Below are 17,258 nucleotides of genomic sequence, written 5' to 3'. Positions count from 1 at the left end.
ATTAATTAATTTGGCCAATATATAAAATAGTTCACAAGGAGGTGCAGTATGTTAAATATTTAATTGAGGGGGGGAGCCCAGTGTATTACAGATGTGGTCACATGTACCGCTAGCACTGTATTTTCAAGCGCTGTGCCTTGGTAAGCCTGAGGTAATGTAATGGGCTATCCATGTCACACATTGCGGATGCAGCCGTGCCCCCTGTGCTGGCCTCGCTGCCCGGCTCTGGACTTACCCCTCCAGGCTCCTGCTGTTCCTATCCTGATAAGCTCAGAGATTTAAAGGGCCAGCACACACAGGTGGTTGGCACTGGCCACTTTCGGGGTCGGTATTTAATCCAGCTGCTCCCATCATTCCCCTCCCGATTTTCAAGCCATTCCTCTGAAGAGAAAGCCCTCCTGTGTATTGAAGCGTCCCCGTGTATCCTGCTTTCCAGTTCCTCCACCTGTGTTCCCGTGGTTCTGTTCCTGCGTTCCTGTCCTGTGTGCCAGTCCGTTCCTGTGTTCCTGATCCGCGTGCCAGTCCGTTCCTGTGTTCCTGATCCGTGTGCCAGTCTGTTCCTGTGTTCCTGATCCATGTGCCATTCTGTTCCTGTGTTCCTGATCCATGTGCTAGTCCGTTCCTGTGTTCCTGATCCGTGTGTTAGCTCCTGTGTTCCTGATGTGAGTCCTAGTGTGCCTTCCTGTGTTTTTCTCCCGCTGTCACCCTGGGTACAGACTGTCTCCTGCATTGCTTCCTTGGCTGCCACAGCGAGCTAGTCGCAACTGTGGAACGACCAGGTGGTACCCCGCCGCAGCAAGACCACCTATTTTGTGGCAGGCTCCGGTGGAGACCAGGTGCCACTTGTCGGCTAGTACCATCTCCTGCGGTGGTCCAGAGGGTCCACAGACTCTGAATCCCGAGAGTTATATCCGGCCATGGACCCCGCCAATGAGCCACACCAGATACTGGCGGAACTTTCCGTTGTTGTCGCCCGGCAGTCTCAGCAGATTGCTGCCCAAGGAGAACTTCTAGGCCAAGTTGCTTCCGCCCTACAACGGCTGCTTGACTCTCAGCATCAGGCTCCAGTGACTACTCCGGCGGCAGTTCCAGCGTCCACCCTTGCGACTTCTCCTGCCATCCCGGCTTGTCCACCGCCACCATAGCCTAGGCTAAGACTATCTATAGCTGATAAATATGATGGCGATCCCAAACTGTGAAGAGATTTAAGTATACAGTGCTCGCTGCCATCTCAGTTTGTCACCGAGCGCTCCAAGGTGGCGTTCATCACCAGCCTCCTCTCCGGGAAGGCCCTGGCCTGGGCTACTCCTCTGTGGGACAGGAACGATCCAGTTACGGCCACCCATACTACTTTCCTGGCTGAGTTCTGGTCTGTGTTTGAGGAACCCGCATGAGCCTCCTCAGCAGAGACAGCGCTACTGAACCTATGCCGAAGAGACTCATCTGTGGGTAAATACGCTGTCAAGTTCCGCACCTTGGCATCTGAACTCTCTTGGAATGATGCGGCCTTTAAAAAGGGACTGTCCTCACTGGTCAAGGATGCATTGACTGCCCACGATCTGCCGGCTACTCTGAGTGGTCTTATGACCCTGGCCACTCGGATAGACGCGCGGTTCTTGGAACGAGCTGAAGAGTTGCGGCATGAGCTACCTCTAGCACGACTCACGCTTGGGGAATGTTCCAGATGTTTTCAAGAAAACCTCTCCCTGTACTGTGCCAGTCCCAAGCAACTCATCGGGACTTGTCCAGTTCGTCCCCAACATCTGGGAAACGCCAGCACCTAGGCCTACTGGGAGAACATCCTTAGGTGTGAATTCAGCTTCTCCACCCCTGACTGTTCCAGTTCTACTCAGTGTTGGTACCGGCGCTCCTGTGCAAGTCTCAGCATTCCTGAACTCTGGTTCCACGGGGAACTTTGTGGATGCCGCTCTGATCCTCCTCTCCGACTGGTGCAGGTTTCTTCTTTGTCACCAAGAAGGATGGCTCCTTTCGTCCCTGCATAGACTATCGCATGCTGAACAAATGGCTAAAAAACGCTACCCCTGCCGTTGATTACAGAACTCCTTGATTGCCTGCGCGGTTCCAGGGTGTTCAACAAGCTGGATTTCCGTGGTGCTTTACAATCTCACCTAGGTGACGAGTCGAAGGCGGCGTTTAATACCCGTGACGGGCATTTTGAATATTTAGTAATGCCCTTTGGACTGTGTAATGCCCCTGCTGTCTTTCAGATGTTTGTGAACGATCTTTTTCGGGACTTTCTCTATACATGTGTCGTGGTCTACCTAGATGACATCTTAGTATACTCACCAAACCTTGAGTTCCACCAGGCACATGTACGACAAGTTCTTGGTCAACTTCGTTCCAATCACCAACATAGCCTTCCATTTCTCGGTTACTTCCGACAGAGTCCAAATAGACTCGCGTGTTTTTCAGGCCTTATATACTATGATACTATGACCCCGGAAAACTGTCTGCAGTTCTTCAGTGGCCACGCCCAGAGGGCCTATGAGCCATACAAAGATTCCTGCTTTTTGAAAACTATTAACGGCAGTTTATTCCGCATTTCTCCACTCTGGTGTCTTCCATCATGGCACTCACCAAAAAGGGTGCCAATCCCCGGGCCTTCTCCAAGTTGAAGTCCGCTTTTGCCTCGGCTCCCGTGCTCACCAGGCCTGACACAAACACACCCTTTCATCTTGAGATGGATGCGCCCTCCAAATGTGGCTTCTTTTCTAAGACTGAGAGGAATTTTTTGATTGGAGACAGAGAACTGTTATCCATCAAACTTGTTCTGGAAGAGTGGTGGTATCTTCAGGTGGGTGTTCTCCATCCAGTTAGAGTGTACACTGACCACAAGAACTTACTGTACCTCCAGACAGCTCAGTGCCTGAATCCCAGGCAAGCCCAGTGGTCATTGTTTTTCTCTCGTTTTGACCTGCTGATCAATTTTCGTCCGGCTGACAAGAATGTCAAGGCTGATGCATGGTACCGTGCATCAGATGTTGTTGGAGAAGAATCAGCTCCTCAGCACATAATTTGTCCTGACCAGCTTGTTGTTGCAACTCCGGTGGATTGTCAGCAGCTACCTCCCGGCAAGATGTATGTTAGACCTGCTCTCCGGAAGAGGATTCTGTCTTGGGGCATTCTTCTCGTGTGGCTGGGCACCCAGGGGTGCAACGCTCTGTGGCCCTCATTTCCTGCTACTACTCGTGGCCAGACCTGGTCAAAGATGTTCGGGTATTTTTGGGATCCTGTTCCTCCTGTGTCGCAACAAAGCCTCTTGTCTCAAACCAGCTGGACTATTACTTCCTTTGCCGATACCCAGTCACCCGTAGTCCCATGTGGCAATGGACTTTATCACCGATCTGCCTGTCTCCTTTGGCAGTTATGTCATCTGGGTGGTGACGGACCGGTTTTCCAAAATGTCTAACTTTTTTCCCCTTCCAGGTCTTCCGTCTTCCCCGCGTCTTGCCAGTTTGTTCTTCAAACATATCTTCCGGCTGCATGGACTTCTGCTACACATCGTGTCTGATTGAGGAGTCCAGTTCCTTGTGTAACCAGTTGCAAGTCAACCTTGACTTTTCTTCTGCCTACCACCCTCAGTCGAATGGTCAAGTAGAGAGGGTGAACCAGACTTTTGGCTGTTACCTCCGCCAATTCATCTTAGCCCGTCAAGACAACTGGAAGTGGCCAGCGCCAATCACCTGTGCGCTGGCCTTTTAAATTTCTGGGCTCCATCGAGCGTGCCCGAGGGAGCGGGGGGGGGGGGGATGGGGAGCGCGGGACCTAGTCCAGATGAGAACAGCAGGAGCATGGAGAGGTAAGTTCAGGGCCAGGTAGGGGGTGCCATGACAGGGAGCATGGGTGCACCCGCGATCCGTGACATGGATCGCAGGGGTGCCCGTGCCCGTGGCAATATTAAAACTGAAAAATACATTGACAACTCAGCAAAATACTTTTGTCAAGCAGAAGCAGCTAAATATTTCATCACTGCAAGCAAGTTTTCAAGTTGCCAAGCTAATAGCGTGCACTGGCAAACCATTTGTGGAGGGAGAATTTGTTAAAGAATGCCTTCTTTTAGCTGCCAGAGATGTTTCCAGAGAAGGTTGATTTATTTAGTACAATGAGTCTTTCAGGATCTACAATTACATGAAGGATTGAAGAAATGGGTGACAATTTACCTCAGCATTTGCAAAACTCTGTAAGCAAACTTTCCTATTTTTCCTTGGCACTCGACTAAAGCAATGATGTTTGTGATTCAGCGCAACTTCTAATTTTTATTTGTGGGACAAATGACAGAAGAACTTGCTGCACTGCAAAGCATCAAAGGATCTACTTAAATAAAAATTTGTATAAAAAGTTATACTTATGTGTGGCACACTTCCACCCCTTTAGAGCTGCAAACAGTCAAAGACCGATCCAAAAAGGCCCCAGATTAAAACAAAAGAATGTATGTTCTGACCGGAGCTCTCTTGTGCTTTCTTCCTTTCCGCTTTAAACACTATATTCCACATGTTTTTTTCAACAGCTATTACTCTTCTCCACAGACACAATTCTTCAAATAGGTCATCATGCAGACTACCGCCCTTGCGTTTTTTAATATGTATATCTTCCTTTTGTTGTCACTGTCCATCACAGTGAACTCACTAGAAAAAATACGCAATAGGCATAGATAAATATTTCCTTGATAGTTGAGGGATTGTGCCTGTAAAGAAGAGTAATAACCATTGAGAAAAACGTGTGGAATACAGAGTATCATACTCCTGGGAGGCCGCAGAGTGGAGGGGCTCCTGGGAGGTCGCAGAGTGGAGGGGCTATGGATAAGCCGGAGGCTGGAGCGGCTTTTGGAACTCCAGAGCCAAGCGAGACAGTCAGACTCAAGGCTGCTGGGAGCCAGGCAGCTGTTAAAGCAAGACGGCAAGCTGGAGAGGCTTTTGGAAAAGCGGGGCCTACAGTTTCCTGGGGTCAGCTATGGAGGCAAGATAACAGGCTGGGGTAGCCGGGACTCAAACAGCAAATGAAGAGTAGAGGCAATACTGCCAAGTTGTTGTCCCTTAATAAATATCAGCTAAGACCGCTGGACAACCTCACTGGAAAAATCGGACAGTAGCTGAAATGGATCCTTGGCATAGTCCATGAGCTTGGCGGGATCCGTGACCTTGGTGGGGTCCATGGCCTGATCTTAGAGTTTACTTTGGGAAGAGTCTGTGGACCCTCTGGACCACCCCGGGGGTTGGTATGAGACCCGCCGGGGCAGCCAAGGTAACAAATGCAGGAAACAGTAAGAGCCTGGGATGACAGCAGGAACACAGAATGGCAGGACTATATAATGGCTGGAAGTCACCGCTGGGCTGGAACCCTGAAAGGCACAGCAGGAGCACAGGATGGCAGGAGGACACCACTGGGCTGGAACCCTGGAAGGCACAGCAGGAACACAGGATGCACAGGAACAGACCACAGCAACGGACCACAGGATACACTGGAATGGACCACAGGATACACAGGAACGGACCTCAGGATACAGACCACAGGATACATGACCTGGAACACAGGGTACACTGGAACACCCTGGAGACACACAGGAGGCTTTTAATTCAGGGGGAATGACTTGAAGGTCCGGCAGGGAATGCTGGGAGCTGCCGGATTATATAGCAGAGCCGAAAATGCCATTGCCAATGAGAAGGACGCTGGCCCTTTAAATCTTAATAAACACAGTGAAACTGCTCACTGAGGCACACGGTGTACACACGTCACACCAATCAATGGGTCACCTTGGACCCAATGTTGCCTCCTATATAGTCAAAACCAAAACCCTTTAAATCTTGAAGAGCCGGCGCTCGCGGCCTCAGAGAGCAGGGACGTGCACGACCTAAAGATTCGGAAAGCAGGCTCCTGGACAGGTAGGTCTGGGGATGGAGCAGCCGTGCCGCCACAAGAGGGGCACGGGTGTGCCCGAGATCCGTGACATGGATCATGGGGGCACCCGTGACAAGCGGTAACAAACATGGACATTGACCATCTTATCAACCAAAAGCAGGCTCATACTTCCCACTGAGATGCTAGTAAGTACTTACTCTTTACTTTAAACTTTTGTCTGGCACTCCGACGGTCTGAGAGGGACAGTGAACGAACCCATCATGTAAAAAGTTTGGGGACCCCTGGTCTAGGAGGTGGTGATGCCACAGGAAAGAGAGTTGCGGCCTCGCATTTCTAGCAGCCCAGAGCAGTTAAGGTGCGGCTTAGCGGAGGACAGTGCTAGAACTATGATAAAGAGGAGAGGAGGTGAGTATTTTCAGATGTACATTCACACAGTACGGCAGGCATACATCGTGTGAATGTAGCCTTAGGCAGCGTTTACAGAATGCATTTTCATTTCGTTTTGAAAGGCAAAAAACGCGTCCCAAAACATATCAGTATTAAAGATAGTAAGAACACAGATGTATTTTGAGCTGCATTTTTTCCAAAGTGTTTTAAAACGCAGTACAAACACATAGGGGCAGATTTATCAAGTGTCTAAAAGTCTGAATATTGGCAGTTGCCCATGGCAACCAATCACAGCTTAGCTTTCATTTTACCAGTGCTCATGAATATTTTAAAGGGGACCTGTGATTGGTTGCCATGGGCAACTAGAAATATACTGACTTTCAGACACTTGATAAATCTGCCCCATAATGTGAATGCAGCCCAAGACCATGTGCACAAAATGCATTGAATTGCATTTTAAAATGCATTTCAGGCGTATATGGAGAATCTCTTCCCTTAAAGGGAACCTGTCACCAGGGACCTCATTTTCACTGAAGACAGATTGTAAAGGCCTCTCTGCCTTTTCTAAGCATTTGCATTACAATATACAGTAATTGTGTGTTATAACTTACTCTTGCATCCTGACAAAATCCTGGGGTAGTCCCAGAGGCTGGATTTTGCTTTTGATGCAAAAAACAACATGTGACTTGTCTGAGCTGCAGGTTGCCTCCATCTTTGAGCTCCTCTACAGCTTTGCCCCTCCCCCACTGATGTCATCTCACCAGGTTGTGACCTCTGAGAAGGAGCAGGAGGAGGAGCTGTACAGGAGCACAAAGGTGGGGGCAAAGATCTGAGGAGTGAGTAACACAGACAAGCCTCATGTTGTTTTTTGCAAATTGATATTTATACTCAATACTTTGGCTCCTGCGGGACTTAACAAGGAAATAGAATTATTCGGATTTATGTTGAAAGAATTTTGGGTATTTTATGTAGTACACATATTTAAAATGATTTTATATTCATTTTATATATTTGTCATTATTTATTTTTGTTTTATTTTTATACCCCAATTCAAACATTAAAGATTGATCAAGTTTTAGAGAACATAAACATAATTCAATAAAAGATTTCAGTTTCAATATATCTTTGAAAAAACCATACAGACACATACATCTGAAAACAATCCACTTAACAAAGTCGTTATGGCTATAAAACACGCTATATTCAAAGCAATGTGATTCCCTGACAAAGGAGGCAGCAATGGCCTCCAAAACACGTTGGAAATTTGTCCTTCTGGACTTACCGTAGCTCGGTGACGTCACCGTACGGAACTACCCAGGACTCTGTACGGAGGTCAAGCCATCGGCCAGGGCTTCCATGTGCAACAACCATCTTCAAGCCTGAAAATCCATTGTTGGATTGTCTTTTTAGATATAACAATTTGAAGGACTCTTGCGTGGATTTACTGAAAAACTCTACACCCTCAGATCTCTAACACTATACCCTCGTTTGGATGAAGAGTTGGTCACAGCCACACAGGTACTAACACTTACAGACATTGCACGTATACACAGTACTTCACCTGACCTAACGACTAGTAAGTGCACCTTCTGTTGCATGGTCTTGTAGGTATAGTTACATGCTCAGAATCATAGGCAGTATATAGTATGTTTTTTATGTGTATCCTGTTTCTCTCTGTTGGCACAGGTATCGTATTTCTACTTTAGTTATTTACAGTTGGTTCCTTTATTGTGATCCATTTAGTTATTTGGGTGCAGGTCACCATTCTCTGATACTTGTGACACTATTTAAACCTACCAGGAAGTTTTGTTGCGTTATTGGCCAGACCAATTTTTACAATTTTGACGTTTACAAATAAAGCAGAAATTACAATAAAAAGAATTAAAGGGGTATTCTCATCTGGGCATTCACATTTAGTTTAATTAATATGACTTATATAAACATATCTTCAATTAGATGTTATTAAAAAGAATTTATCTGTGTGAAGATAATTTCTCATAAATGTAGTGATATGGTACCTTAGAAACAAGACTGACTCCTTGGATATTGCCACCTCTGCTGGAGTGATTGCACACAGAAACAAAAGGTTTTTGTATATGAAATGTCTGTGAGTTACTGCATGTCCTACAGCCGTCCTGTGCTAATGATCGCTGAATCCAGGTGGTCAGACAGGACTCGATAGCGCATGTATGGCCACTGCTGTCAGAGTGCGGAGTGGTCGTGTCCGAGGAAGCCATCCTGTTTCTAAGGGACAACATGACTACTTTTAATGAGACATTGGGGCAGATTTACTTACCTGGTCCGTTCGCGATCCAGCGGCGCGTTCTCTGCGGTGGATTCGGGTCCGGCCGGGATTCATCAAGGTAGTTCCTCCGCCGTCCACCAGGTGGCGCTGCTGCGCTGAAAAGCATCCGGATGCCCTGAAATTCACCGACCCGGACCAAGTGAAGGTAAGCACGTCCAAAGCGACACATTTTCCGTTTTTCAATGCGGCGGTTTTTCCGAATACGTCGAGTTTTCGGTTGGCCACGCCCCCCGATTTCCGTCGCGCGCATGCCGGCGCCGATGCGCCACAATCCGATCACGTGCGCCAAAATCCCGGGGCAATACAGGGAAAATCGGCGCAAATCGGAAATATTCGGGTAACACGTCGGGAAAACGCAAATCGGGCCCTTAGTAAATGACCCCCATTATCTTCACACAGGAACATCCAATTGAAGAAATGTTTATAAATGGCAAATTAATTCAATTAAATATGAATGCCCAGATGGAATTAAAGAGTTTATAGACATAAATGCTTTCATGCAATTTTGATTCAAACTGTAACATTTTATTAAAAAATACATAAAATTTGATTTTGATGGTAAAAAATATTTACCTTCACATCTCCTAAATATAATAGATGGACATGTGTACCCCATGGTCATATGTACACATGAATAAATCATAGTATCACTAAAACTGAAATAACTAAATATCTGCTTTTCAGCTAGAAATTTTAGCACAACCTACAAAATATAGCAATGAAACAGATTAAAAAGTAAAGGCACCCCTAAACCCTATATATCTTTTGAAAGCAGACAACCACTCCCTATGCCTGAGGCTGTGCACGCGCGTCCTCCTCTCCTAGGGCGCGCACCCCCGGCTTAAGAAAATTTAAAGGGCCAGCACACCGTTAATTGGCACTGACTATTCTCCAGAGTTCTATATAAATCTGTCCCTCCCTCACACCCTGCCGGATCTTCGTGCCTTGGAGAAAGCTTTGTCTCATGCCCTGTGCTGATATTGTGATTTCCTGTTGTGACCCCGGTTCCGTTCCTCACTTGACCTATTGCTGCGTCCACAATCCTGATCTTGTGCTGCCTGTCTCGACCTTCTGTTTGTCCCCGACCACGATTTTGCTTGCCGATTTTGTACTACTCCTTGGGCGCCACCGCGGACAATCGCGCCTGAGGAACAACCTGGTGGTACCACGCCGCAACAAGTCCAACCTGCTTTGCAGCGGGCTCTGGTGAAAACCAGGTACCACTTAGACACTGGTCCTAGGTGTCGGTTTATGTCATCGTCTGCGGTGGTAGAGAGGATCCTGACAATAGGTATAAATAATGGAGGATAGTGTGAAATAAAAACTTCATTCCGGAACATGTGAGTGTTTTTGGTTTTACATATAACTTTATGGACACATTCTGAGATAGGGTGTTAATATCTAGCCACATTAAGTGAAGGAAGAAGTTAATCGTATCGCTCAATTTCCGCAAAAAAAATTAACATAAATTAAAGGTAATCAGAGAGCAAGTCTGTTCTTAGATTGTTCTGTATAAGAGATGGTTGAAAACATGAACATTTGTTGATATTATCCCTTATCAAAATTTTGTAACATATAAAGTGAATATTTCTATTATTTGTGATGTGCAGCAGCTCCTGTGTGCAGCAAATTCTCCCTGTAGTCTGATGGCTATGAATATGGAGGGGGGTACACTTCAGATGGCAATATCTTTGGCTCTGTGACCTAGAATCTCACTTCTTTTCCTATGAAAGAGGAGAGAATCCTCTTTTATATGAATTTTTGTTTCTAGGTATCAGGGAAATAGAGATATTAACTGTTAAAGTGCCGTCGGGAGTGATTTTTATATATAAAAATTGCACCCGAAATTCTACCCGAAAGAAAATCTACCATCAGGATTATGGATTATAAACCAAGTACACTTACATTCTGATGTGTGCCCCCTCTATTAGGATCCGCTCTTATTTTAGCTTTTTATGCCTCTGTTTTTATGTTAAAATGCTTTCAATTATGCAAATGATCCTGAGGGGCTCCATGCTCAATAGCTCATGGCTCCACGCCTCAGGCTTATATGGATCATCTTTAAAGCATATTTTCTTAAGAATTAAGGGCATTAGAAGTTAAAAGCAGAGGATATTCTGATAAAGGGGGTAATCACCAACATGTAGATGTACTTAGTTTATAATCCATGATCCTAATGGTAGTTTTCCTTTAAACATGAAAATCTTTTAGATTAATTTGAAAGAAGAGATTCTCCTCTTTCAGGGGGCCCTAAGTAAATGCACAGTTTGCTGCCCCCTATCGTCGGCCCGGTCAATTAGTTGTGTTTTTGTTTTCAAACTCTTTTTATTATTTTTGAACTGACACACAAAATTACACATACTGTTGATAATTACAATTGCAGTGTATATTAACATTCACTTTATAATAAGTTGTGTATTGGTTACATAAACATTGCACATGGAGTGAGAGGCAGATAGCTCCTTGTCCCTGTTGTTTGGTGATGATTCCTGGCCTTTACAGGGAGACGTATACACACAAATACAGTATAAGGGCTCATTCACATGGCCGTCTGCGGGGACGTACATGCGGCCGCAAATTTGCGGCCGCATGTACGTCCCCATAGACGGCAATAGCGGCGCAGCGCAGATCCGGGCCGCACACCGCAAAAAGATAGAGCATGCTCTATCTTTCGGCGTGTGTGCGGCCGTGCGCCACTATTCTCTATGGAGGGAGGAGGGGCAGCCTCCTCCTCCTCTCCAGCACATGGCGGTATGCCCGCACAGCGGGCAAACCGCCGTGTGAATGTACCCTAAAGCATAGTGATCATAATCAATAACAAAAATAAAAGACAGAAATATTTAAAAACTATAAACCAAGTGCAAATCTCAATACAGGCGGTCCCCTACTTAAGAACACCCGACTTACATACAACCCCTAGTTACAAACGGACCACTGGATATTGTACTTTAGTCCTAGGCTACAATAAACAGCTGTAACAGTTATCACAGGCGTCTGTAATAAAGCTTTATTGTTAATCCTGATTATTATGAAAACCCAACATTTTTAAAATCCAATGATAAAATATACATTATACATTTCCGAATTACATACTAATTCAACTTAGGAACAAACCTACAGACCCTATCTTGTATGTAACCCGGGGACTGCCTGTATATACCGCACAGCAACAATTTCTTCCATCCCTTTATAAGCATCTGGAAACCTTCATAGTTGCTGATCCCTGGTACATCCCCAGATAATACATAGAATGAGTGGGCTCTGGCACCATCCCTCCAAATCCTAATGAAACTTGTCTGGGCAGCGTTTATTTTTCTAGATGATTATTCATAGTGAATTATGGAGTTTACTCTGTTCCTCCACTGGCGCGTTTCTTATCAATTCATCTCCATCCAAGCAAGAAAGGTTTCCACAAGAGAATATGGTTGTTGCCATTACTCTTCAGAAAGGAGGATTCAAGGGAATCCTTAATATTTCTGTAAGCAGGTTTATGTCTTTCCACAGGACCCTCATCAAATAATCACATGACCTCATCAAATGGATGATAGCCTCTGTCGGGGGAAACTAGGGATAAGAAAAAGAAGGAGCGGTACTACCACATCACAAGGTTCCAGACTATATAAATCTCCCCAGGTTCTTAACCCGTTAGTAATCCACGCCGTACTAGTATGGCGCGGTTTCTCGCGATGAGCACTCTGCGCCGTACTAGTACTGCACTGGAGCCAAGCCAGCATCTGGAGTCACGGGTTGTCAGCGATAATCTACTGCTGACATCCTCGAGTAACACCCATGGTCGGAGTGGGCTCCAATCACTGGTGCATAACCCATCAAATGCCACGGTCAGTGCAACCGACACATGCCATTTCGCAAATCTACTCACTCACAGTGTTCATACGTTTCAGAACTTCCGTTTGTCAGGAGCTTGGATAGAAAACTGGAGACTCCATTAGATCAGGATGAATGGCAACGTTCCTTTCTCTATACACATAAGATGTCCTCAGCATGCGCAGGGCAGGAGAAGGGATACAAAGTGGTTTCCAGGTGCTATTGGGTGCAGACAGTGATTCATAGGGCATTCCCTTCTCTACTGGACTCTTGCTGGCGCCGTGGGACAGGTGCGGGTGACATGCTACATATATGGTGGACCTGTGAGAAACTTAAACCATTTGGTGACCAGGTATTTGGGGCATACAGACAAATATGTGGAAAAAAAATTAACCCCTCTCCTGAAATTGCCTTTCTGTCAGTCCTTCCTGGGATTCTAACTCATATAGAAGAGCTAGCGGCTGTGTCGCCAGACACCCATGATAGATTTATGCGGGTATGGGAGCCCTGGATACACCTTGGGGAATCCGGGGAATATAGCACCCTCTTTGGAGACTAGATCCATTGACCAGTTCCTTCACTTCACTCTATGTCCTTTCTTCACTCCTCCCTATCCCTTGAGCTTTCTATGAACCTGGCTTGTCTGCTTTTACCTACCTTTTCCTGACCTTTCCCGCCATATGGTCCTATGTGCTGTGTGAGTCTGTTGAATATTCCGTATGTTGGTTTGTGTTATTAACAGTTAGGATAACATATAACTCAAAGAACAGGCATTTAGATGGGATGTTAGGCTTCTCCTTGTCAAAAGACACTGTCCAGGGAGACCCTCTCCCTTGATTTAGAAAAAGTATTAGGCTCACGCTGGTCCATTGCATCACCTTCTGAGAATATTCTGAGAATACTTGGCCCCCTTTACAGTTTCTTCCTCAACTAGGGTGGATGCAATGTATCTAAGAAATGACCCTGGCTTGGGGTAATCTGTGTTTAGCTTTCATTGTTTATTCCTTAAATACTCTTTTTTCATGCTGTACATTCTAAACACGACTTAATTCGTTGGCAGTCCTGCGTGCCTTGCCATTTGCCTTAACTTGATGCTCATTGTACGAGTTACTTTGGGAATATGTTCGATTCCCTGTATGATATGCTATACGCTATATTGTAACGTATTCTTCTGTTTTTGTTTTATATTGTTTACTGTTCACTGCTTATCTTTTGTCTAATGTCTAAAGTTTTTTGTCTAAAGTTGTTAAAGTCTAAATCATAACACAAACCCTACATATATAGTATCACCATGTGCGTAACAACCCATAGAATAAAAGTAAATAATTATTGAACCCATACGATGAAGGCCGTAAAAAAAAGGACAAAAACCTCACAAAAATTATGATTTTTACCTATTTAATCCCACAAAAAATGCAATAAAAATTGATCAAAAAAACATATGTACTCCAGAATTATACTGACTAGCTCTGTAGCCAAAAAAGTAAAAATGTTATGTAACTTGGAAGACGGCAATGCAAAAATTATAGATTTTTCCCCACTTTAGGGTTTCATTTGGCAAATCTAGTAAAACATAAGAAAAAAATATTCATGTACGGTATCCCCGTAATCGTATCGACCCATAGAATAAAGATAACATGATTATTAGGCTATACGGGGAACACCAAAAAAAAGTAAAAAACCAGTGCAGATTTCAAAATGGGTTGATTATGTAGGGTGGTTTTAATGGTTTTAATGCTAAATATTTAAAATTTCATTCAAAACAGTATTTATCCCCAATATAGTCAATTCTGAAAATACGGAAAATCAATATTGGATTTTTAAGCTGCGCAACATTTAAAATAAATTATCCAGACATTTAAAAAATGATGAAAATGTAAAGTAGACATATGGGAAATGTTATTCAGCAACTTATTTAGGTGGTACATCTATCTGCCTGAAAATGCAATGATTTAGAATTTTGAAAATGGCAATCAAAGCTCAGAGCTCATATTAAAGACTTGTGGCAAAATAAACTGAGCTGGGTTGCTTATTGCCACATCAGACAATGGCTCCTGTACATGGGGGTTATCATATTATCTCACATATTACCTCATACCTGTATTATACTCATTGCCTATAGTAAGCTATCAAAGCTTAGAGATCATATTAATGACCTGTGGCAGAACAGCAACCAATCATGGGTCAGCTTCCAACTGCCACAGCAGCAGCAGACAATGGCTCCTGTATATGGTGTGTGAGAAGGTACAAGGGGCCAATATTGATGGCAAATATGTGTCACCGAGGTGCCTGGCCTCAGTGAACTGAGACGGTTATTATTTAGTCAGGAACCTCAGGTTTCTGACATTTGTTAATGTAGCAAAGCTGCTTAATGCAGTTGATCCGGGCCGGCTTTCATTGGAGTAGTCAAAGAGCAGGGTGGGTGGCTACTCCCACATATCCAGTCCAGGTTTTGGCTAACAGATAAAGCCAGGAAGCTCAGGTGAGCTGTGTGATTTGTTTTGCAGTCTGGGAGTCTGCTATAATGCAGAGCTGGAGGTGTTACACAGCCAAGGATCAGCAATAGGTGATACTGTCTGTTTATGCTGCTGGATGGATACACAACCTACTAAGGACTGTGAATCAAGCCTGCTTATATGGACTGTTTTTCTGTTATATGCTGAAGCAAGCTATTCTGTTCTGTTAAACTGTTTTTGGAAATAAATAAAACAGTTATCTGGACTGTTACTGAAGTTGCCATTTGGGGTGATCCCTTACAGGTGCTTAATAAGTGAATTTTGGAAAGCATGGGGTGAAAATTTCGGCTCAAAACCAAGTCTATGATGTTCCCTGAGTCACAGAGAGTGTAAACAAGATGGTGCAGATTAGAGATGAGCGAGCACTAAAATAGTATTACATTTCCTGGGTGAGAACACCCAATTATAGTTGCTGCTTTTCTAATTACACGCCTTATGTAAAGTGCCTTATGGTTTTCTATAAATGTCGGTCCCTCAATAAACTTATCAGTCTTGTTGTGAGAGCTAACTTCCTGTAAGGACAGGTTTTGTCTTTTCAAGTTAGTCAAATTCCAGCGCTGGACACAGACTCATTTAATTCGGAACTCACTTTTGCAACGTGGACGAGGATGGTTAAAGCCTCGTGAATCAAAAGACCCTTGTGATCATACCTCCCTGATAAAATAAAACTGTCATTAGTGTTCGATTTACAGGGATATTATAAATCCAGGATAGGGACAAAGTGCAATATCAGTATAAATGAGGTATAGACACCAGTACCTGAAGTGTTGACCACTAACAGCAGAGTGACACTGAACAGCACGGAGTGTATAAGACTTGATACAAATCAGCTATGTGTCGCACTTAGTTTGTATTCAATCTTGCAATGTCCGTTGTTAGTGAATGAACAAGACTGACATCTACTGACGAAAGACTTTTACTACCATCACTGTATGTGCGATCACTAGAGATGAGCGAGCACTAAAATGCTCGGGTACTCGTTATTCGAGACGAACTTTTCCCGATGCTCGAGTGCTCGTCTCGAATAACGAGCCCCATTGAAGTCAATGGGAGACTCGAGCATTTTTCAAGGGGACCAAGGATCTGCACAGGGAAGCTTGGCCAAGCACCTGGGAACCTCAGAAAAGGATGGAAACACCACGGAAATGGACAGGAAACAGCAGGGGCAGCATGCATGGATGCCTCTGAGGCTGCTTAATCGCATCATTATGCCAAAAGTATGGGCAACAGCATGGCAATGACAGAGTGACCGAATGAGGCTAGATAGCATCTAAAACATCCAATAATTGACCCTGACACTATAGGGGACTATGCAGAGGCAGCGGCAGCAGCGGCAGGCTAGAGAGTGTCTTGGCAACATACCCCAAATGGACTCAGGCTTAAAACCAATGGGTGGCAGAGAGGAACCAAAGGAGGTGAGCAAGAAGCGCTCAAATAATATCGGTAAATGATAAAAGTTTGCCAGTATATTTTGTGGATTACACAGCAGGGTGGCGACAAAGTTAACAAGTTTGATGAGGAAGCCATGAAAACAACCCAAAATTCTGCCTGACACAGCTCGTTTGATAAGGGGACCATGTATGGAGGCAGTGAACTAGTAGTAGATTAAAGGTGCTGCAGTTAAAACTATGTTAGTTGGATCTTGGGATGGAGCTGGCGCTCTGCTGCCAGGCGAGCTTTCGCCAATCCAAGCCCCTGTCTCTAGGCTACTCCCCAAACAGCACTTCTAAGAACCTTTTGTATAAGATCAAGTGTAGTAGCGTTCTTATAAGTTTAGGATATGGCGGGTGAGGGGAATGTAAACAGATGCGCAAGAAGCGCTGAAATAATATTGGTAAATGATAAAAGTTTGCCAGTATATTTTGTGGATAACACAGCAGGGTGGCGACAAAGTTAACATGGAAGCCATGAAAACAATCCAAAATTCTGCCTGACACAGCTCGTTTGATAAGGGGACCATGTATGGAGGCAGCTATATGGACTACTTTTGGAGACAGCTATGGCGATGACGTGTGGAGGTAGCAATGGAGACAACGTGTGAAGGCAGCTAAAAAGACGACATGTGGAGGCTGCTATGGAGACAATTTAATTTGGATAGTGCCTGTATGTGGCAGTCCAAAAAAGTTTTCAAACCAGAGGAGCAGGTAGCTGGTCCTCCAGAAAAATTACATAGATTGAGTGCCTGTATGTGGCAGTCCAAAAAAGTTTTCAAACCAGAGGATCAGGTAGCTGGTCCTCCAAAAAGATTAAATAAATTGAGTGCCGGTATGTGGCAGTCCAAAAAAGTTTTCAAACCAGAGGAGCAGGTAGCTGGTCCTCCAGAAAAATTACATAGATTGAGTGCCTGT

This window comes from Engystomops pustulosus, chromosome 8 (genome assembly GCF_040894005.1).
Source record: "Engystomops pustulosus chromosome 8, aEngPut4.maternal, whole genome shotgun sequence".
Taxonomy (NCBI): Eukaryota; Metazoa; Chordata; class Amphibia; order Anura; family Leptodactylidae; genus Engystomops; species Engystomops pustulosus.
The sequence above is the reverse complement of the archived record's forward strand: the minus strand, read 5'-3'. Positions refer to the sequence as shown.